This window comes from Tachypleus tridentatus, chromosome 2 (genome assembly GCF_004210375.1).
Source record: "Tachypleus tridentatus isolate NWPU-2018 chromosome 2, ASM421037v1, whole genome shotgun sequence".
Lineage (NCBI taxonomy): Eukaryota > Metazoa > Arthropoda > Merostomata > Xiphosura > Limulidae > Tachypleus > Tachypleus tridentatus.
Genome location: NC_134826.1, coordinates 141,159,540 through 141,182,814, shown reverse-complemented (window position 1 = coordinate 141,182,814; position 23,275 = coordinate 141,159,540).

Below are 23,275 nucleotides of genomic sequence, written 5' to 3'. Positions count from 1 at the left end.
AATGCGGTTCGACGTCACCAGGTGGTTAGGGAACTTGACTCGTAGTCTGGAGGTTGCGGCTTCGAATCCCTGTCGCACCAAACATGTTTACTCTTCCTGCCGCGGGGGTGTTATAAACATACGGTCAATCCCACTCTTCGTTAGTAAAAGAGTAATCGAAGGCTGTTTAATGAATTTATTTCTCACGCAACTCAATCAATTTAACAAACACGGATCGGGAAGGCAGCTAGTCATCACCACCCACCGCCAACTGTTGGGCTATTCTTTTACCAACGAATAGTGGGATTGACCGTCACATTATAACGCCCCCACGGCTGAAAGGGCGAGCATGTTTGGCGCGACGGTGATGCGATCCCGCGACCCTCAGATTACGAGTCGCACGCCTTAACACGCTTGGCCATGCCGGGCCCTCACGTACAAGCCCCCAAATATAGTCTCCTGTCATGTTTTCGTTATACGCTCCCAGGTCACAAAAGTAAAGTTTGAAGAGAAAAAATAGGTCTTTTTCTATTTACTTTAGGCATAAGTAATTGGAAAATAACACTTTCTGCCCAGGAACAACAAAAATAAATATTTTGTAACATAGTGTTATGAATTTTCATGGAAGAGATAAAAGTAGGAAAGGCTGAACAACAAGAGAAAAACAGTTTTTGTTCAGAACACATAATTACCTGGTGGTTATTACCTGGCAGAAAATATTTCGACTTGATCATGTTAAGATATTAAGGAATACGTACAATTATCAGTAGTAAAATAATTCAGAGACAGTGACTTAGATATCGTAACAAACATATGCACTTGGTGTACAATATTTCATGTGGTTACGTGTGTGTTTTCTTACAGCAAAACCACATCGGGCTATCTACCGAGTCCACCGAGGGGAATCGAACCCCTGAGTTTAGGGTTGTAAATCCGTAGACAAGCGGGGTACATATAACATAAAAAAATTAAAAGATTTTCAAACACATTATGTATACTTTATGTTTCCGTAAAATTAACATAGTTAAATATAAAGCAACTTGATAAACTCCTGTTATATTAGTTTCAATTTAGTATCCGTATAAAAATTCACAACGTAAAACTTGGATGCGCTTCAAACTGATAAAGAAGTATCAAAACAGGTGGCATAAATAAAGTCTAAATGAACAAACTATTTGTATATATATAAACAAATACAAATTTATTTATTTAAATAAATCTAAAAAATATCATTTTAGAAAAAAACTCCTAATTTATTCACGTACAAAAACCCCAGTTTTCTTCCTCTCTATATTGGCCCATCATGGCCAAGTGTGTTAAGGCGTTCGACTCCTAATCCGAGGATCGCGGGTTCGAATCCCAGTCGTACCAAACATGCTCGCCCTTTCAGCCGTGGGGGCGTTATAATGTGACGGTCAATCCCACTATTCGTTGGTAAAAGAATAGCCCAACAGTTGGCGGTGGGTGGTGATGACTAGCTGCCTTCCCTCTAGTCTTACACTGCTGAATTAGGGACGGCTAGCGCAGATAGTCCTCGAGTAGCTTTGTGCGAAATTCAAAACAAACAAATCCTCTGTATATTCTCTGTAAAAATAATTTATGTTTGTAGTTAGTGCCAGAAATCTATCAACTAGTCCTCCACTGTACAGTGTTCACTTAATTATGTGACACGTTTGGATGTTTATTACATCAACAACTTCCGGCAAATGTTTTTAGAGTTAAAGCGTGTAGAAATTTGTGCTTGTTTGTTCCATGGGTCGGCGCATAAATCTCGTAAAATTAGAAACCTATCTGCACTTAATTTTTTTAAATAATCATTTAGTTAGTGAAGAAAAATATATATTTCTTTTCAACCGCTAGCTAACTATTGTGAGGCCTCTAGAAATAATATGAAAGAGAAACACGTTTTTTTTATTACTGAATTTAACGGGTTATTCTACAACGAAACACATAAATTTTTATATAAACCTGTATTTATTATTTAAATTATTACATTTATTATATTTAATTAATTAAAAGAAAGAGACTTTCTCGTTGCATTCTCGATCAGTTTGAAATGCGTAAATATATAAAACTAGGTTTAGTTTGGTTTGAATTCCGCGCAAAGCAACACGAAGGCTATCTGCGCTAGCGGTCCCTAATTTAGCAGTGTAAGACTAGAGTGAGGACAGCTAGTCACCACCACCTCTTAGGCTACTCTTGGATCAACGAATAGTGGGATTGAACGTCACATTATAACGCCTCCACCGCTAAGAGAAGGAGTATGTTTGGTGTGACTGAGATTCGAACCTGCGACCATCAAATTACGAGCCGAGTTCCATAACCACCTGGCCATGCCGGATCCACTAGGTTTAATAAATCCATCTTTGAGAGTTAAAGATACTAAATGAAAACTAATAAAACAGGTTGTTTAATATTTAATTATGTTAATTCCACGGGCACGTAAAATATAAATATTTTATATCAACTTCTCTCAAGGCTGATGAGGAACCTTTCAATGGACAGTTATTAAACTTAATTTGGCAGGAAGTACAAATTACAGAGTAAATGTATCATCCAGGCCATGTGCGCCGCGTAAGTTTATTAAGGCATACTGTCCTGTCTAATTCCACCAAACGAGTTAATGCAGCAACTTTTTGTTAACCTGAAGATGACTTAAAAAGGCCGAAACGTTGTTCTCTGCCTTGCTTTGGTAAAAGTATTAATACCCATACCAGCCGTCCTGAGATACATTGTTACTTTAAGTGGGTTTCTTGTCGTCACGAATCAGTGTTTGAATGTTGGTTTTTTTTACTATTCTAGCCTCACTTTTGTCGAAGGTATTTATTTTTAGATGTTCCTATCTATTAGATGGTTTTCTTGATTTTAGTAACATTTGTAACCCTATTCAGCAAAAAATATGAGAAACTTATTTAACTCGAATTAACAGTTACTATTGTTTATATTAGTTACGTAAATGTTCTCAGGTCCTTAAGAGCCCACCTAGTGTATTCTGAATACGAGATAACTTAAAACTTAACAAACAATATTAAAACAAAATTTGTTTTAATATCGATACTTGGTTTAGTTAAGTAAATATTCAGAAATTCGTTTAGCTTATACTGTTAAATCTTTATTGCGAAATTTCCATCTGTTCACTAAAGCTGTAGAAGATACTAGAATGTAATAAACAACGATGTACTTACTATGTGTGTATGTATATGTCTAATTAAGGAAATTCAACGCTGTAGAAGTGATAACGTCAAGTCTTACTTGGAGGTAGGAACAGACGCGGCCCTTCATGACGACTACACGTTAACACATAAAACAATTTTCATAAAAAGAAAAGCCTGTTATCTCAGCAAAATCCTGTGTCTGTTCAATCCACTAAATCTGGAGGATTTTCTAACAAAACTCCAGATCCTTTAGTTCGAAATCTTCTCACAGTCAGGATAAAACTTCATAAAAATCACCACGACCTGTCATCCAGTTTTTGTTAAAAACCTGGTAATGTTATGTTATTTGATCATTGATGTAAAAGCAGATATAGTCAAGGTGGAATTTGGAACTCTTGTGATCTCTATCTTTGACAAATGAGATTCACAATCCCATACTTATACGTGTTCTATGCGATACTGGGGTGACTCAATCATTTGTTGTCACAAGATTTATTGCCTTCAGGTTCGAGTTTAGCCAAGAAAAAAAAAAGGATACGCAAATCTCTTTGTTATTAAATATTCACTCCAAAAAGATGAACTGTAGAAAGTCTGAAATGGTTAGTTTTCTCAAAAATGGTGTACTTATAAGAAAATTGAGACCTTTTTTTCTTTGGAATTTCGCACAAAGCTACTCGAGGGCTATCTGTGATAGCCGTCCCTAATTTAGCACTGTAAGATTAGAGGGAAGTCAGCTAGTCATCACCACCCACCGCCAACTCTTGGGCTACTCTTTTACCAACGAAAGTGGGATTGACCGTAACATTATAACGCCCCCACGGCTGGGAGGGCGAGCATGTTCGGCGCGACTCGGGCGCGAACCCGCGACCCTCAGATTACGAAGCGCACGCCTTAACGCGCTAGGCCATGCCAGGCCCAAAATTGAGACCACCAGATGTGCCAGTTTCACAGAATTAGGTTTTAGTTTATCAAAGTGTTTTGCAGAAAACATGTCATTTCGAAATATTGAAAGTTTCCCGTGAATTCTCTAAGGGAGGTCATTTAGGTGTTAACAAGAAATTTGACAAAATAGTGAGAACTTTCTTTTGGCCAAAAATTAGGTAAGACGTTCCTAAGTTTGGTAAAACATGTGTTGTCATCGGTTTGTGAATTGTGTTGGATCTTCACCAAAAACTCGGTCATAAATCTAGTATTTGTTGACTATCATGTGCGCATCCACTCAATTTCCAGTTGCTGTCACTTTAAGAAATATTTCAGCCAAAAAAATCTAAAGCTTTGAAAATTTTTAGATTTTCTAAAGCTTTTTTTTTTAATTTTTGGCTTACACAAATAAATTCAGTCTGATCAGATCTCAAATCTTATGTCTGGGTTGTTTTAAGAAATTGTTTATCAGCTTGACGCTAATTAGAGTTAATCTGGTGCATATCACCTATAATCGCAAGGTGCTCTTGAAAGATTCTATTCCACTTTGAAAAATAAGATGTGAACTTACTGTTTCAAGGTCCCGGCATGGCCAAGCGTGTTAAGGCGTACGACTCGTAATCTGAGGATCGCGTGTTCGCATCCCGGTCGCTCCAAACATGCTCGCCCTTTCAGCCGTGGGGGCGTTATAATGTGACGGTCAATCCCACTATTCTCTGGTAAAAGAGTAGCCCAAGAGTTGGCGGTGGGTGGTGAAGACTAGCTGTCTTCCCTCTAGTCTTACACTGCTAAATTAGGGACGGCTAGCACAGATAGCCCTCGAGTAGCTTTGTGCGAAATTCCAAAACGAACAAACAAACAATTACTGTTTCAGTAATAAGAATTATTGGGATGAAGGAGTTAGTTTATTATTATTTGTTGTTTGTGAGTCAGTTTAGGAGTTGTTAGGGTTTAGCCCGTTCTAGCTCAATGCGTGCCCCTTTCAAGTTGCAAAATGAACAATGGTTGGAAGATGACCTGAGAAAAATGTACGTGCTGGATTCCACGTTTTGGTCCCGCTCTTACGTGCTTGTGAATTGGGTCGAGAAAATTTGAAGTCATCCCAAGTTAGAATAAGAAAAACGTTTATGACTGCATGACTGCAAGACTGAAGAGTTAAGTTCAGTTCTGGTGACATCGTCTTAGAATTGTTTCCCACCATTATTCGGAAAGTCAGTTGCACAAACTATGTTGTGAAAACACCTGGTCGTCGCAAGTCTTCCCACCTATATCGTGCCAATATGTTGAAGCTCTATCACATCCGAGATGTATCTGAAAACATTTTAGCCATTGGGTGTTCCCCTGATATTGATGACAATCGATTTCACTCAGACACCCGTAAATCTGAAAATATCAGAGACGAATGATATATCAAACTGAGTAGTTCTGACCAATCTTGACTCAAACCTCTATCGCCTGCCTTCTGAAGTCAACTTGCTAGTTTATTGATTGAATACGATTGTATATTTATGGATGGTCCTAATCAAACCCACATAACTGTTCATGATGTAGATACATGTGATGTTTCTGCTGTGAAGCAACATTAATATCGCGTGAATTCAATCAAGGCTGATAAAATACACGTAACAAATATCATATATGCTGAAATACGGCATTATAAAACCCCGTAAAAGTAATTGTCTTTCACCTAGTGTACTGGTCCATAAATCTGATGATTCTGTACAGACGTTCGCAAAGAGGATAGTTTAACAAAGACAAATTTATATCCCTTGATGACGAGAATCCCACTTAAAATACAAATGTATCTCAGAACGGCTGGTATGTATGTTAACACTTTTATTGATAAACAGAAAACAACCTGAAGGCTAACCTGAAGATGACCTAATAAGGTCGAAACGTTGTTCTCTCCTTATCAATAAAAGTGTTATTATCCATACCAGCCGTTCTGATATACAGATTTCTATCCCATTCCAAGATAGGAGAATTGTATTGGTACAATTGGAAAAGCCAGATATGTTACAAAATGTAACAAACTGAAGCGATACTGAACTGTTCTTAAAACTGACGCAGTAAAGGAAATCTTTTATTCCTCCAGATGGATTTTACCAGTCAACATGGGACAGTACAACATGAACATACTTAACAGTACAACATGAACATACTTAACAGCACAACATAAACATACTTAACATGAACCTACTTAACAGTACAACATGAACATACTTAACATGAACCTACTTAACAGTGCAACATGAACATACTTAACAGTACAACATGAACATACTTAACAGTACAACATGAACATACTCGACAGTACAACATGAAGATATTTAATAGTACAACATGAACCTACTCGACAGTACAACATGAACATACTTAACAGTACAACATGAACATACTTAACAGTACAACATGAACATACTCGACAGTACAACATGAACATACTTAACAGTACAACATGAACATACTTAACAGTACAACATGAAGATACTTAACAGTACAACATAAAGATATTTAACAGTACAACATAAAGATATTTAACAGTACAACATGAACATACTTAACAGTACAACATAAAGATATTTAACAGTACAACATGAACCTACTTAACAGTACAACATAAAGATATTTAACAGTACAACATGAACATACTTAACAGTACAACATAAAGATATTTAACAGTACAACATGAACATACTTAACAGTACAACATAAAGATATTTAACAGTACAACATAAAGATATTTAACAGTACAACATGAACATACTTAACAGTACAACATAAAGATATTTAACAGTACAACATGAACCTACTTAACAATACAACATAAAGATATTTAACAGTACAACATGAACATACTTAACAGTACAACATAAAGATATTTAACAGTACAACATGAACATACTTAACAGTACAACATAAAGATATTTAACAGTACAACATGAACATACTTAACAGTACAACATAAAGATATTTAACAGTACAACATGAACATACTTAACAGTACAACATAAAGATATTTAACAGTACAACATGAACATACTTTACAGCACAACATGAATATATTTAACAGTACAACATGAACACTCTCGACTGTATTTTTTTTCTTACACTTTTATTTTACATGTTTAGATCGAATGGACACAAAAATTGTTTTCCTTTCGAGTAACGTTCGAGAAAGGTACAAGCTTTCGAAAATATTGTTTTACTGAACTTCAAACGATTAGGTTAGCAGAAATGCTTAACGTAATTAAGCTTTATTGGTCTAGCAATTTGAAATAATTAAACCTCTTCGCTAATCCTACTCTAAATTAACCAAACTAACTAGATTAGCAAGTCATTTACAAGAACACCTATGAGGACTAGTACTTGGAATATTTCTTAAAGTTGATTGGACTGAATTCACGTCATCACCTGACGTTTCTGTCTGTTGGCCGTATAATCTGATCTTGAAAGTTAACTTTGTTTTCTTCTCAGAGTTATCGGATTAAGCCTAACTGCGTCATAACGAAGTCAGTATTCGAAAAGTAACAAATTTATGCAACAGTATATAACACAGTGACACTGTCTTAGTTATTTGTGTATTCTTCAGCAGCATAAAAAATATTGGTAAACTTATACAGTTAGTTTCCTCTTCATGATTGAAATCGAAGTTAATGAAACTTAAGAAATTTCTTTGAAACTCTAATTACAGGGAAAATAATTTTACGTTATTTTACTCTGACAGTACCATATATCTATGACCTGTTTAACACATTTTATGAGAATACAAATCTTTATAATAAATTATTTCATTCTGAAAAACACTAAGTTCAGAGTTTAACAAGTTGTTTAGAGTATCAGAAACGTAGTATATGTTTTATTTCATTCTCTAAATTTCTACTTTTTGTTAGATTAAAAAAAATTAAAACATTTATGTTGACCACCTGTATTAACTTCTTAATAATTGCATCTGGGCCCGGCATGGCCAGGTGGTCGACTCGTAATCTGAGAGTCGCAAGTTCGAATCCCCGTCACACCAAACATGCTTGCCCTTTCAGCCGTGGGGGTGTTATAATGTGACGGTCAATCCCACTATTCGTTGGTAAAAGAGTAGCCTAAGAGTTGGCGGTGGGTGGTGATGACTAGCTGCCTTCCCTCTAGTCTTACACTACTAAATTAGGGACAGCTAGCATAGATAGCCTTCGAGTTGCTTTGTGCGAAATTCAAAAACAAACAAACAATCATGTTGAGAAAAGTTAATGTTTTGCTACCAATGCCCTCAGGCCCGGCATGACCAGATAGGTCGCGAGTTCGAATCCCCGTTTCACCAAACATGCTCACCCTTTCAGCTGTGGGGGCGTTATAATGTGACGGTCAATCCCACTATTAGTTGGTAAAAGAGTAGCCCAAGGGTTGTCGATGGGTGGTGATGACTAGCTGCCTTCCCTCTCGTCTTACACTGCTAAATTAGGAACGACTAGCGCAGATAGCCCTCGAGTAGCATTGCGCGAAATTCAACAAAACCTACAAACAAACCAATGGTCTCATTCGAAATTTTCCTTATTTTTCTAACTCTGGTAAGTAACTCTTGAAATTTATGTTTTTCTTATCTCCCAACCAAATTGTTTTGTTTGTTTGTTATTAAGCACAAGGCTACACAACGGATATTTGTATTCTGCCCACCATGAGTATCGAAACCCGGATTCTACCGTTGTTACCAACATCTTCCAGACCTGGTATGGCTAGGTCGGTAGAGCGATCGACTCGCAATCTTTAGATCGAGGGTTCGAATTACCATTCCATCAAACATAATTTTCAATGTGGTGGTTATAAAGTTAGTGTCAATACCACTGTTTGTTGGTGAAAGAAAACCCAAAGAGTTCACAATGGGTGGTGATGACTAATTGCCTTCCCTCTCGGTCCGGCATAGTCAGGTGGTTAAGGCACTCGATTCGTAATCCGAGGGTCGCGGGTCCGAATCCCTGTCGCACCAAACATGCTCGCCCTTTCAGCCGTGGGAACGTTATAATGTGACGGTCAATAACACTTTTCGTTGGTAAAAGAGTAGCCCAAGCGTTGGCGGTGGGTGGTTGTGACTGGCTGTTTTCCCTCTAATCTTACTCTAGGAAATTAGGGACGGCTAGCACAGATAGCCCTCCTATAGCTTTGCATGAAACTCAAAAACAAACAAACAAAACAATTCCAGTTTACTTATCAGGTATGTTTTAGAAACATATATCAAAGAAAACTTGTAATAAGTTTTATAGCTGATGAATAATGATTCGTTGCGCATTGCTATAACTTGTTTCACCTACTTCACGGTAGCGATCCTTGCTCGACTTTATGTTTGATGACGTAAGCACTGATAACGTTAATCTTACAGCCTGAAATATCGTTAACAGCAAAGTTTATTTATGAATTTTGCGTAAAGCTTCTCGATGGCTATCTGCGCTAGTCGTCCTTAATTTACCCGTAAGGGCGTTATAATGTGGTAAAAGAGTAATCCAAGAGTTGGAGATGGGCGGTGATGACTAGCTGCCTTTCCTCTAGTCTTACGCTGCTAAATTAGGGGCGGCTAGCACAGACAGCTCTCGAGTAGTTTTGCGCAAAATTCAAAACAGACCAAACCAAAAGCCTTCCCTCTAGTTTTTCACTGATAAGTTAAGAACGGTAAGCGCAGATAGCCCTCGTGTAGCTTTGCGCATAATTGAAAACAAACAAACAAAAGTCTGTGTAATAGATATAAGAAGTTATGATATGGTAAATGGTGATTTCTATGTTTATCTAAATTATTTAAAAAAGATCATCAAACCAACTTAAAAATACAAAATTTATCTTCTAAAATAAACTGGTATCCCATGACCACCACCACCACCACTGATTAGTATCCCATGACCACCACCACTGATTGGTATCCCATGACCACCACCACCACTGATTGGTTTCCCATGACCACCACCATCACCATTGATTGGTATTCCATGGCCACCACCACCACCATTGATTGGTATCCCATGACTACCATCACCACTGATTGGTATCCCATGACCACCACCACCACTGATTGGTATCCCATGACCACCACCACCACCACTGATTGGTATCCCATGACCACCACCACCATTGATTGGTATTCCATGGCCACCACCACCACCATTGATTGGTATCCCATGACTACCATCACCACTGATTGGTATCCTATGACCACCACCACCACTGATTGGTATCCCATGACCACCACCACCACCACTGATTGGTTTCTCTTATGAAAACTCGAGATTTTACCAAACACATGTTTATGTACTTTGCAAGATGCAGATTTTCAACAAATACGACAAAAAAGTTTCCTCCATTTACGGTATAACTTTACCACATTGCAGTGCAGTGGTTCCCAACCAGGGGTGCGAGATAGGGCTCCAAGGGTGCGAGATAGGGCTCCAGGGGTGCGAGGTTACATTTCAGTTTGTTTTTCTTTGTTCATATTAAGGGTACTGTCCTATATATTCAAAAATTGTGCCACGCTTTGAAAAACTCGTAAGAAGTAAACATGAACAAAAGAGTCATTAAATTTCAATTGGCTTATGAACATTTGAACATTTCAAATTTAAAGAAATTTCATTTCATGCATGGATTAATTTATTTTTTGTAGGCCATGTAGAAACCGGTTTATGCAACTTTTAGTTTGTTGTAATATTTTTTTCTTTTCCAAATGCTTCGTTTTTGTTTATGTATCATTAAAAACTAATTATAAACATTTGTTCTGGCCACCTTCACATTTATTCTTAAATAAATAATTACTGTGAGGGGTGCGAGAACATATTAAAATGTTTTAGGGGTGCGGGGCATAAAAAAGGTTGGGAACCACTGACCTGGTGTGATACTAACATAACGTAAGTTTAGCTTTAAACGATAAATCTTGATCCAGATAATTCTGTGTTAGAGACTACAGCATCAAAATACCTTCACTTGTTGATATGAATGTTTGTATACATAAAGACCGATACTCACAAATTACTTAGAACCAAAATGGTTGAGTCAAAAATGCGATACTATTTTAATTCTTGAAATAGTCCTAACAACGGTCTTCAGAGTCTAATATGATGTCATAATGAAAAATAACGAAAACGGAGAAATTCAACTTCGCTCTTCAAGTTTCAGCTTCAAAGTTCCAGAAAACCGTTGGAAACTTTAAAGTTTCATTACATTTCTCGTTCTCTCTTAGAAATTTGTCATCCCAATAAAACTGGAATTAGCGATTTGGTAAGCAATATATCTTAACAAATTCTTATTTGTTTATAGCTAACGATTCGAAGCTTTGTTACTCGCCAATCACGCCATTCACAATCTAGCTGCGCACTTGGAAACTTTTCTCTCTCAAAGGGAAATATTCATTAAACTGACATAAACGAGGACTTCGAGCTTTAGTTTCGAATTAAAAACAAACTATGTTGTTTACAAACCCACGTTGATAGTTGCAATACGTAGAATTAAGACCCTTATGGATATTACAAAAAATGTCCAATTTAAACATCAAACTGTAGAGTAAAACAAATATTCCAGTTAATTAGTTTTAATTAAAAGGAATGCTACTGATATTAATTATTAATTATATTCCTAACTAGACAACCGTCCAGGACCTTGTCTTGCCTAATGAAGTAGCGTAATCTCGTGACGTCTATTAACAATTATCTAATATTTGTTGTTTGTTTGTTTTCAATTTCGCGCAAAGCTACTCGAAGGGCTATCTGTGCTAGCCGTCCCTAATTTAGCAGTGTAAGACTAGAGGGAAGGCAGCTAGTCATCACCACCCACCGCCAACTCTTGGGCTACTATTTTACCAACGAATAGTGGGATTAATCGTCACATCATAACGCCTTCACGGCTGAAAGGGTGAGCATGTTTGGTTGCGGCCGGGATTCGAACCCGCAACCCTCGGATTACGAGTCGAATGCCTTAACACGCTTGGCCATGCCGGGCCGCAAATACGTGTTGAATTAAAAGCACGCTAAACACTTTAAGAGTAGCTGTAATGAACAATTAATAATTATTATCGTATCATCTCCCCCAACGATTGAGAAGAGATCAAATGTCTTGAATTCAACTACCTTACATTTAACGTGCAATCCTATTTTATTTAAGCAGAGATACAAACTTTATACATAACAATGATTACAAATATATCATAAAAATAGATAAATAAATCTAAAAAATGAATACAAATAATTGGAAAAAGTAAAATTAATAAATAATTAACTGACATAAACGAAGATAATGATAGGTTGGTGTTGTTATCTTTCCTGCAAATTGATAAGTTACTAAATAACATAGATGAAAATATAGCCGTAGATTGTTGTTAAAATCCTGCTTATAATTATCAATAAATAACTAAACATGAATCAAAAAATAGTTCTAATTTGTAGCTGCCACCTTACTTATTAATAAATAAATATCTAAATAATATAAATGAAAAATAACACTAGGTGGCTGTCGACACCTAGCGTATAATTGAATACATATCTAAATGAGATAAATGAAGAAATAACAATAGGTTGCTGTTGACACCTTCCCTGTAATTTAATAAATGACTAAATAACATGAATGGAAAAATAGCAGTATGTTATTGTTAAAATCTAGCCTATAAATTGATAAATAAATAAACATAAACGAAAAGATAGCAGTAGACTGCTGCCGACATCTTACCTACCTGTGATTAATGGTTCGCAATTACAAAAAATACCACGTTCATTTCGAGTGCGCGCTGACAGAAGTGCAACAACAGGATTCCAATATTAAAAAAAGAGCAAATGTGCTATGAAATTATTAAAACATCCCATAGCGTGTAGCCTTAACCGTTTCTTTAATAAATATTCTAACAATATTTTCTTTTAAGATTACAAACACCTCTCACATGCATATACATCTTCTTCGGTGTTAGTGAAATTATAATTTATGGCCCTGCACGGCCAGATGGGTTAAGGTGTTCGACTCGTAATGTGAGGGTCGCAGGTTCGAATCCCCATCGCACCAAACGTGCTCGTCCTTTCAGCCGTGGAGGCGTTATAATGTGACGGTCAATCCCACTCTTCTTTGGTAAACGAGTAGCCCAAGAGTTGGCGGTGGATGGTGATGACTAGTTGCCTTCTATCTAGTCGTACACTGCTAAATTATGGACGGCTAGCGCAGGTAGCACTCGAGTAGCTTTGCGCGAAATTCAAAAAACAAACAAACATACTATAATTTAGACAGTCACTCTCTCAGTTATGATAATTGAATTAAAAATTAAAATAACCAAGGAAGAGAGAAAAATGTGCTTCACTTATCACTAAAATTCTGTAATGGAATAAAGGGAAACTAACTTTTTTTTTAGCTTTATGTAAGGTTGCTGAACCTCAGATAGGCCCTTTATGTAAGGTTTCTGAACCTCAGATAGGTTCTTAATGTAAGGTTGCTGAACCTCAGAGAGGTTCTTTATGTAAGGTTGCTGAACCTCAGATAGGTTCTTTATGTAAGGTTGCTGAACCTCAGATAGGTCCTTTATGTAAGGTTGCTGAACTTCAATTAGGTCCTTTATGTAAGGTTGCTGAACCTCAGATATGTCCTTTATGTAAGGTTTCTGAACCTCAGATAGGTTCTTTATGTAAGGTTGCTGAACCTCAGATAGGTTCTTTATGTAAGGTTGCTGAACCTCAGATAGGTCCTTTATGTAAGGTTGCTGAACTTCAGATAGGTCCTTTATGTAAGGTTGCTGAACCTCAGATATGTCCTTTATGTAAGGTTTCTGAACCTCAGATAGGTTCTTTATGTAAGGTTGCTGAACCTCAGATAGGTTCTTTATGTAAGGTTGCTGAACCTCAGATAGGTTCTTTATGTAAGGTTACTGAACATCAGATAGGTTCTTTATGTAAGGTTGGTGAATAAATATCAATAATTCATATTCAATTGTTTGGTTCACATACCCCCTCTAGTAACTGTTCCGTAGATACATATCAATAATTAATATTCAATTGTTTGGTTCACATACCCCCTCTAGTAACTGTTCCGTAGATACATATCAATAATTAATATTCAATTGTTTGGTTCACATACCCCCTCTAGTAACTGTTCCGTAGATACATATCAATAATTAATATTCAATTGTTTGGTTCACATACCCCCTCTAGTGACTGTCACGTAGATAAATATCAATAATTAATATTCAATTGTTTGGTTCACATACCCCCTCTAGTGACTGTCACGTAGATAAATATCAATAATTAATATTCAATTGTTTGGTTCACATACCCCCTCTAGTGACTGTCACGTAGATAAATATCAATAATTAATATTCAATTGTTTGGTTCACATTCACCCTCCAGTGACTGTCACGCAGATAAATATCAATAATTAATATTCAATTGTTTGGTTCACATACCCCCTCTATTGACTGTCACGTAGATAAATATCAATAATTAATATTCAATTGTTTGGTTCAGATACTCCCTCTAGTGACTGTTACGTAGATAAATATCAAGGATTTTCTTTCTAGTCCTACCAAGTATCAGCAAATACACAGTAGATATTCGACTGACAGTTAGTTCAACTTAGAGCCAGTGTTGATTCACTCCAAGTTACAAACTAATCTTATAAAAGCCATTAACAGACTGAATAACAAGGCCTACAACTTGCATGTTATTGACGTAGAGTTTTCTTCATCCTTAGTTTTCTTCACGTTATCTAACATTTATTCTAGAATTCGTGAGCTGTTGACACCACACATTCAGATTCGTAGACACTTCCGTAGACAAGACAGAATATTTCAAGAAACCTTCACTGGGTATAGAGATGTTCGTGAAACTCACTTAATATAAAGCTTCACTGCAGTTTAAGCTTCGTTATTTCGATTTTAAACGTAAAAATGTTGTGTGGCTTCAACTGTTGGAAAACTAAAACTTTCGCTCAAAAATGAATAAATATTTTAAAATAATATTTTGTGTGGAGCTGAATTTTTTTTTTTTACGATTAACCTGAAACACTGAATTAAGCATAAAAATAACAAATATCTCTTTGCTTGTTTGTTGTAAAGCACAAGGTTACAGAACGGGCTGTATCCTTGTACGGTGGGTATCCAACCCTTATTCTTTAGCGTCATCTCTTCTTCGAGTTACCACTGAACTATTGGAGAACATGGTTGGTACGACTTTAGGATTTCTTTTACATTCTCACACATTTTACGAAAAGAATACGCGGTGTCTTTAACCGGTATTATTCTAATACGTTGGGCCTATTATTTTAATACATATATGAAACGTCTAAAGCTTTCAGTATCAGAAATGACCAATCTCATGGTATATTTTTATAGTACAAACTTACACGATGGACTAGCTGTGTTCTTACCACCATGGGTATCGAAACTTGAATTTTAGCATTATAAGCCCTCAGGTTTACCGCTAAACAAGTGGGTCGGACGAACCATATTGTATGTTTTACACTTTAGCTTATGGAAACATTAAGAATAATCAAGTTATGTGTAAGATAATCAAGTTATGTCCAGGAAGTGAACTAACATGGAAACAAGGGAAAACACATCTACAAGTGATTGTAATTTGTATAAAAAAAAAAAAAGAGACAAACATGTAGCTTGTATATAAAATAATGCTTTTCTATACAAATAACCACTCATAAATGTTACCAAAGATATTTTTGGTACAAAATGTTTGTTGTAATAAAGAGAATGTAGTTTTTAGTGTCTTATAGAAGGAAACAAAATATTTATGTAAGTATTAAATAAACATTCAATATTAGTGATACCGATTTCTTCTGAGTACTTCGGTGTGAAAAGAGCACAAGGTTTTTGCTTTCTCTGTATCATAATTTTAAATTTTAGTGAGAACAAATACATGCGTTAAGTCCATCTGTTCTTGTACAAGTTACCTTCCAGTGATTTAGAATAATATGGAGATATTCGATAGTAACATTGGACAGAAACAGATCAATAAACAAGACCAATGAGAAAATATACTTTAAGAGAATTTTGGGTATTACTAATAAGTACCCATTGAGATGAAAATACAGGGTGTTCGGAAAGTCACTGTGCAGTTTTGTAATCATATCTTATTCAGTCTATTTCAAGCCAGCAACTGATAGCAGTTTTTTGAAACAAAATAAGAAGGATCCAGGCCTGTATTGATGCCAACGGGGGTCACTTTCAATATTGTTTATAACTGTCATTCATATTTACTTCCTGTATTCTATATTGAAACTTGTCTGTCAATAAATATATGGCCCGGCATGGCCAAGCGTGTTAAGGCGTGTGACTCGTAATCTGAGGGTCGCGGGTTCGCCCTTTCAGCCGTGAGGGTGTTATAATGTGACGGTCAATCCCACTATTCGTTGGTAAAAGAGTAGCCCGAGAGTTGGCGGTGGGTGGTGATGACTAGCTGCCTTCCCTCTAGTCTTACACTGCTAAATTAGGGACGGCTAGCACAGATAGCCCTCGAGTAGCTTTGTGCGAAATTCAAAAAAACAAACAAAAAACAAAACAAACAATAACTATATAAGTGCACAGTGACTTTCCAAACACCCTGTATAAAATACAAGCTATTTTGTTATCAGACCATACCTTTCAATTAATACGTACATTAAAAACTCAGAAATTAATAACTTCAATTACTTATGAGTATTTATTGTTAGATTTAAAATATTTTGAGAAGTGCAGTTGGGAATATTAATGTTATTGTTTAATTACAGAGATCCTGAGATGAACCAATTAATTCAGACACGAATACGAGTTTTTTTTGTGTTTAGATAATTCACTGTTTGATTCAGATCCTCGAGTTAATTAGTGCACTCTCTCAGTTTTCTGGCATTTGCACCTTTAAAGTTCTGGGGTGTTTATTTTTTAACGTTGTTTTATTACAGGATAACAGACTTAGCTTGAGGTCGCTGTTGTTTGTACCGTTTGACTATTTGTTGATGGTTAACGCCGAACTAATATATTTTGTATAATTTGTTAAATAATGAATTAAAAAGTTTTCTTTATTAAATAGAACGATGTTCACAGACGACTGTCAAACCTGAAACTTTACACATATTGAATTCAACGATAATACTTATTGCATTATGATATACACAATGTAGTAATTTTAAGTAACGTTTTAGTAACACCAGAGATGTTACAAAGCCACATCGGGCTATCTGCTGAGTACAGCGAAAGAGGAAAGGATCGTAGGTTTGAGTCCCCCTCACATGCTCGCCCTTTCAGCCGTGGAGGCGTTATAATGTGACCGTCAATCCCACTATTCGTTGGTAAAAGAGTAGCCTAAGAATTGGCGGTGAGTGGTGATGACTAGCTGCCTTCCCTCTAGTCTTACACTGCTTAATTAAGGACGGCTAGCGCAGACAGCCCTCAGTAGCTTTGCCCGAATTTCAAAACAAACCAAACCAAATATATTCATTTATCTAAATGAGCCATCATGGTTTTCATATTTTACTTGGACATTACATTTGGGTTTTGAAAGGAAAACAAGAATACAGAGTACCTTAATAAATAAACAATAGAAGAAATATTTCTTACCTCCTATATTTGTGAAAATGGTTTAGCTTTCTAAATGATAATAACTTCTCTTTGTTATTTTATAGTAATAATATAAGAATTCAAGCTTAAGCATGTCAAACCATACTAGACAAATTATTTCTCTCATTTATATTGGATGCTAACAAAAGTAACACACAGTAGGATTCATTCTGAGGCTACTTGTTTAAACTGTAACATTAGAGCAATTCATTAAATAATTCAAGACAGACTAAATCCCGAGATTATCTGTTTAAATCACAACGTTAAGATGAATAACGTGTTAAATCACATTAAGTTTTGATTAAAACAATTTACATTTCAGGTATATGGATAAAACGATCAATAAGGTAATAAACCTTAGGCCTAATTCCAAGATCGTTTAATTAAACTGTCAAATTCCGATAAACTATGGGGTAATTTACGCTATTATTTTTACTAGTTTGTATGTATGTATGTGCGTGTGTATATAGTTTCTTATAACAAAGCCACATCGGGCTATCTGCTGAGCCCGCCAAGGGGAATCAAGCCCCTGACGTTAGCGTTCTAAATCCCTTATCGCCGGGGGGGGGGAGTTGGTATGTATTAAAGTTGGGAATAAATATAACATTTTAAAGCAAGCCAAACACCATAATGTAAAGAATTATTTCATTTCGTTTGTTCTTCAGCGTGGACTCGTTTTTTAAATTCCACTAGTTTTATGGTTTGGATGACACTGTTGAAAATAGTAACATAAATGTAGTGTTATTTCGACAAGTAAACACACATCGTTGACTTATCTCTAGACCAGGGAATTGAATTGCAGTACGTTGAGTTAATGTCGGTTGTACACGACATAATTAACGTAAAATAATCATAAAATCTGTAGTTAGCCCTATTTGGACTTTCCACTTACATACTGTCTTCACGTACATACTTACGTTTTACTTAAATGGAGTCACCAGTATTTAATTATTTTCAAATTGACATAAATTGTACCACACGTTCTTCGTACTAATGGGTAATTATTAAAATGTGTGATTTTGTTTGCCAAGTATTGTCTTTCTTTTTTCTTTTTAAATTAGGCCTAAGTTTGTAATTTTAAAACATTAAACCATGGTTTTTCAAACTATGCTCCGCGGAGCCCTTGGGTTCCGCTATAGTTATCTGGGGCTACGCGAGAAAATTTTAGAATGTTAATATTTTTTCCTAAAACTATAAAACTGAATCAGAATACGCTGTTCAGAAAAGTAGGATATATCTTTAATATAACACGTTTATCAAGTATTGTGCCTAACGCCAGACGAGTTTATTTAGCTTAGGGGAAGTTCTCGCGGTGAAAGTGTTAATACAATCTCAATTCACTTCGACAGTGGCGTCACTGGTTACTAGTTGATATGGCACCATCTCAAGATCGCATGCGTCATTGGAGATGCAAGACAGCCAGTAATTTTCATATGAAACATCCGTCAATTGTGGGTAGTGATGCCAACTGTCTTTTAAAAGCCAGATTTGGATCAGCGACTAAATCTCGAACGAAATGAAACAAAATGAGAAATGACGTCATAGTTGAAACTTGTTTAAATTTGAAACATTGTAATGTAATTAGATGCAGTATCAGTTGTTTCAATTTCAAAATATATTTGTATGAAGTATAATTACATTTATGACAATTATAATTGATAACTGTTAGGTTAGGTTAGATTCGTTGTTGTTTAATCAGACAAACTTGGTACCAATGGGTTCTATGATGTCATATGCCCGCATGACGTCATGTTTCATTTGTTTGATTTCGTTCGAGATTTAGACGCAGTCAGATCTGGCTTATTTGGCTTAAAATTTCTGTTAAAAACAAGAAAATGTAAAAATAATAGGTTACCACCTTTCCTTTATAAACATATATCATTCTAGTGCCCTCGTTTTTCTTCCACAAATCCTTATTTCTGACTTCGTTAATACAACACTGATCTTAGGTCAGCATGACATTGTATGATAATAAAACTAAAGTGCCTGTACGAGTTTTCATTAAGAACCTATTTTGTATCCGTGAAAATACTCTTGAAGTGCTAAAGATATAATAATACATTTTCAGACAAATTAATAATTAGTTGTTACCCATATAATGGATAAGTGGCTGAATATCAGTAATAAATCTGATACGAGTAAAAATATTCTTAGGCCTAAAACGAATTCAACGGCGTTATCGTCGTGTGCAGGACTTCAACACAGGATGACGCAAGAAGTAGTGAAACAAAAAATAAAAGAAAGTGTGATGAAAGTTTTATTTAATATGGTTTTACATGGACAGGTAATGAAGATGGACCTAGTGGGTTGTGTGTTGAATGTGGAACAGTACTGAGTAACAGTAGTTTGAATCCAGCAGAGTTAAAACATCTAGAAACCAAACACTCCCATTTAAAAATCCAACTTCAAATATTTCAAATGAAAGTGTTTGCAATTAAATACAAGGCAAAAGTAGGTGAAGCTCATAGAATTGCAGAAGATTTTATAAAACCATACGCAAAAAATTTGGTAGAGTGCGTGATTGATGAGAGATTTCTTAAAAAAACAAAAACATTAATTCTGTGCCCCTTTCTGACAGCTCGGTTTCTCGAAGAATCAAGGATGTGTCAGCAAATTGCTTAACGGCGTTAATAAAGAGAGTCCAACTTTTTCGCTTCAGATGGATGAATCAACAGATGTCACAGGTTATGCAATGTTGCTTATGTTTGTTCGCTATATTCACGAAGCTAGTTTTGAAGAAGACATGCTAATTTGCAAACCTTGGCCTACTGAAACAACAGGCGGAGAAATATTTAAACTGATCGATTTATTTATGAAAAACATGAGATCAATGGCAGCTTTGCTTAAGTATTTGCACTGATGTGGCTGCATCTATGATTGGAAAATTTTCAGGCGCAGTGGCACGCATAAAAACCCGGACATCGAGAGTATCCACCGCTGTCTTCATCGTCATGCACTTGTAATGAAACAAATACCAGAAGAGGTATTGGGTGATGTCATAAAAATAGTTAATTTTATAAAATCAAGACCACTTAATGTGGGGATCTTCAGTTTACTCTGTGAAGATATGGGAAGCTTATATAAACATTTGCTGCTTCATACTGAAGTCTGATGGTTTGTTCGGTTTTACAAACTGCGTGAGGAGATTGGTTTATTTTTATCTGAATGTCATTTTGAACTTGCATACAAACTAAGGGACAAATGCTGGATGCAGAAAGTGAAACACCTTTTGGACATATTTGTCTATCTACATGAAGTGAGTGCTACAATGAAGGTTACGAGGGTAAAGTACTTCAAAGCTCAGAGTAAAATGGAAGTGCTTCAACGTAAGCTAAAACTTAGGGACGAATGTATACAACTAAAACTTAGGGACGAATGTATACAACTAAAACTTAGGGACGAATGTATACAACTAAAACTTAGGGACGAATGTATACTTGTGGAAAAACTTGAAAATTTCAGTGTTTTTTTTTTTTACTTATGAATGAAAGTTCCTTTACTGTTTGTTTGTTTTGAATTTCGCACAAAGCTACTCGAGGGCTATCTGTGCTAGCGGTCCCTAATTTAGCAGTGTAATATCACAGGAAAGGCAGCTAGTCATCACCACCCACCGCCATCTCTGGGGCTACTCTTTTACCAACAAATAGTGTTTTTCGGCAAACTCTTGGTTTTCCTTTACTTGAAGTTCACATTTCCACTTTTCTCTCAGCAACCTTACATAAAGAACCTATCTGAAGTTCAGCAACCTTACATAAAGAACCTATCTGAAGTTCAGCAACCTTACATAAAGAACCTATCTGAGGTTCAGCAACCTTACATAAAGAACCTATCTGAAGTTCAGCAACCTTACATAAAGGACATATCTGAGGTTCAGCAACATTACATAAAGAACCTATCTGAGGTTCAGCAACCTTACATAAAGGACATATCTGAGGTTCAGCAACATTACATAAAGAACCTATCTGAGGTTCAGCAACCTTACATAAAGAACCTATCTGAGGTTCAGCAACCTTACATAAAGAACCTATCTGAAGTTCAGCAACATTACATAAAGAACCTATCTGAGGTTCAGCAACCTTACATAAAGGACCTATCTGAGGTTCAGCAACATTACATAAAGAACCTATCTGAGGTTCAGCAACCTTACATAAAGGACATATCTGAGGTTCAGCAACATTACATAAAGAACCTATCTGAGGTTCAGCAACCTTACATAAAGAACCTATCTGAGGTTCAGCAACCTTACATAAAGAACCTATCTGAGGTTCAGCAACATTACATAAAGAACCTATCTGAGGTTCAGCAACCTTACATAAAGGACCTATCTGAGGTTCAGCAACCTTACATAAAGAACCTATCTGAGGTTCAGCAACCTTACATAAAGAACCTATCTGAGGTTCAGCAACATTACATAAAGAACCTATCTGAGGTTCAGCAACCTTACATAAAGGACCTATCTGAGGTTCAGCAACATTACATAAAGAACATATCTGAGGTTCAGCAACCTTACATAAAGAACCTATCTGAGGTTCAGCAACCTTGCATAAAGAACCTATTTCTATGTAACCCCGCCTGGACCTAATGAACTTCCATACCTATTTTGGTGATGCCCGGCTAGGCCAGGTGGGTTAAGGCGTTCGGGTCGTAATGCGAGGTACACGGGTTCGAATCCCCATCATAAGGAATATGCTTGCCCTTTCAGCTGTGGGGGCGTTATAATGTGCGATCAATCCCACTATTCGTTAGTAAAAGCGCAGCTCCAGAGTTGGCGGTGAGTGGTGATGACTAGCTGCCTTCCCTGTGGTATTACTTTGCTAAATTAGGGATGGCTAGCGCAGATAGCCCTCGTGTAGCTTTGCGCGAAATTCAAAATAAACTAAACTTATTTTTGTGAGGATCCATTCACACCCTGCGAAGTAGTTACGTAAACATACGAAAGACATTATATTTATATAGATCCTGCTGCTATATCTTACATAGACTCGTTTTCGTTTGAAATATAAAGATTACTCTTCAAAACTGCACTTTATAAACATGTCTAAATGATTTCATTCCTCACATGTCATCACCTAGTAGATTTGACTAAAATGTTTTTTTATTGACAGTTAAATAATTTGTTTGCTTAGTTTCAGAAGAGAATCGTATTAACTAAACCAGTGACATTTGTGTTACACTTTCCCGCTAAAAATAATTGAAATTAAAAACGAGATGACGTAGAAGTTTCAGGTGACAAAATATTTACAAATCACGTGTAAAACACGGGGTTGAATTAAGTTATGTTCATGACCCCACGTCCCGTCATGCTCTGTCTGATGCCAGTACATTTTCACAGAAATGTGGGGAAAAACTCCCTGCAAGGGAGTTTCCATTGCAAAAGACGCCGTTGTAAGTTGTCATGTCCAAAGCAAGTCATTCTTTCCTACTTGGTTCCTATTACCGTTCTTGTGTGATTGGATGTCGGATTCCCAACGCCAAGTTCAACAGTTCGATCATACAGAAATACGTAGGTGATTTATCCTGTGGCTTAAACGGTACGTGTTCGTATGGAATACCCATATAATTCTCTAGTTGCTGGGTGGCTAAAGAGAAGGTGTGACTCACCCCCTCATCTTGATGATTTTATACTCTGTTAACCCCCTTTTCGTACAATGAAAGTGTTTCTGTGTAGCACAAAGCATCCAAAATA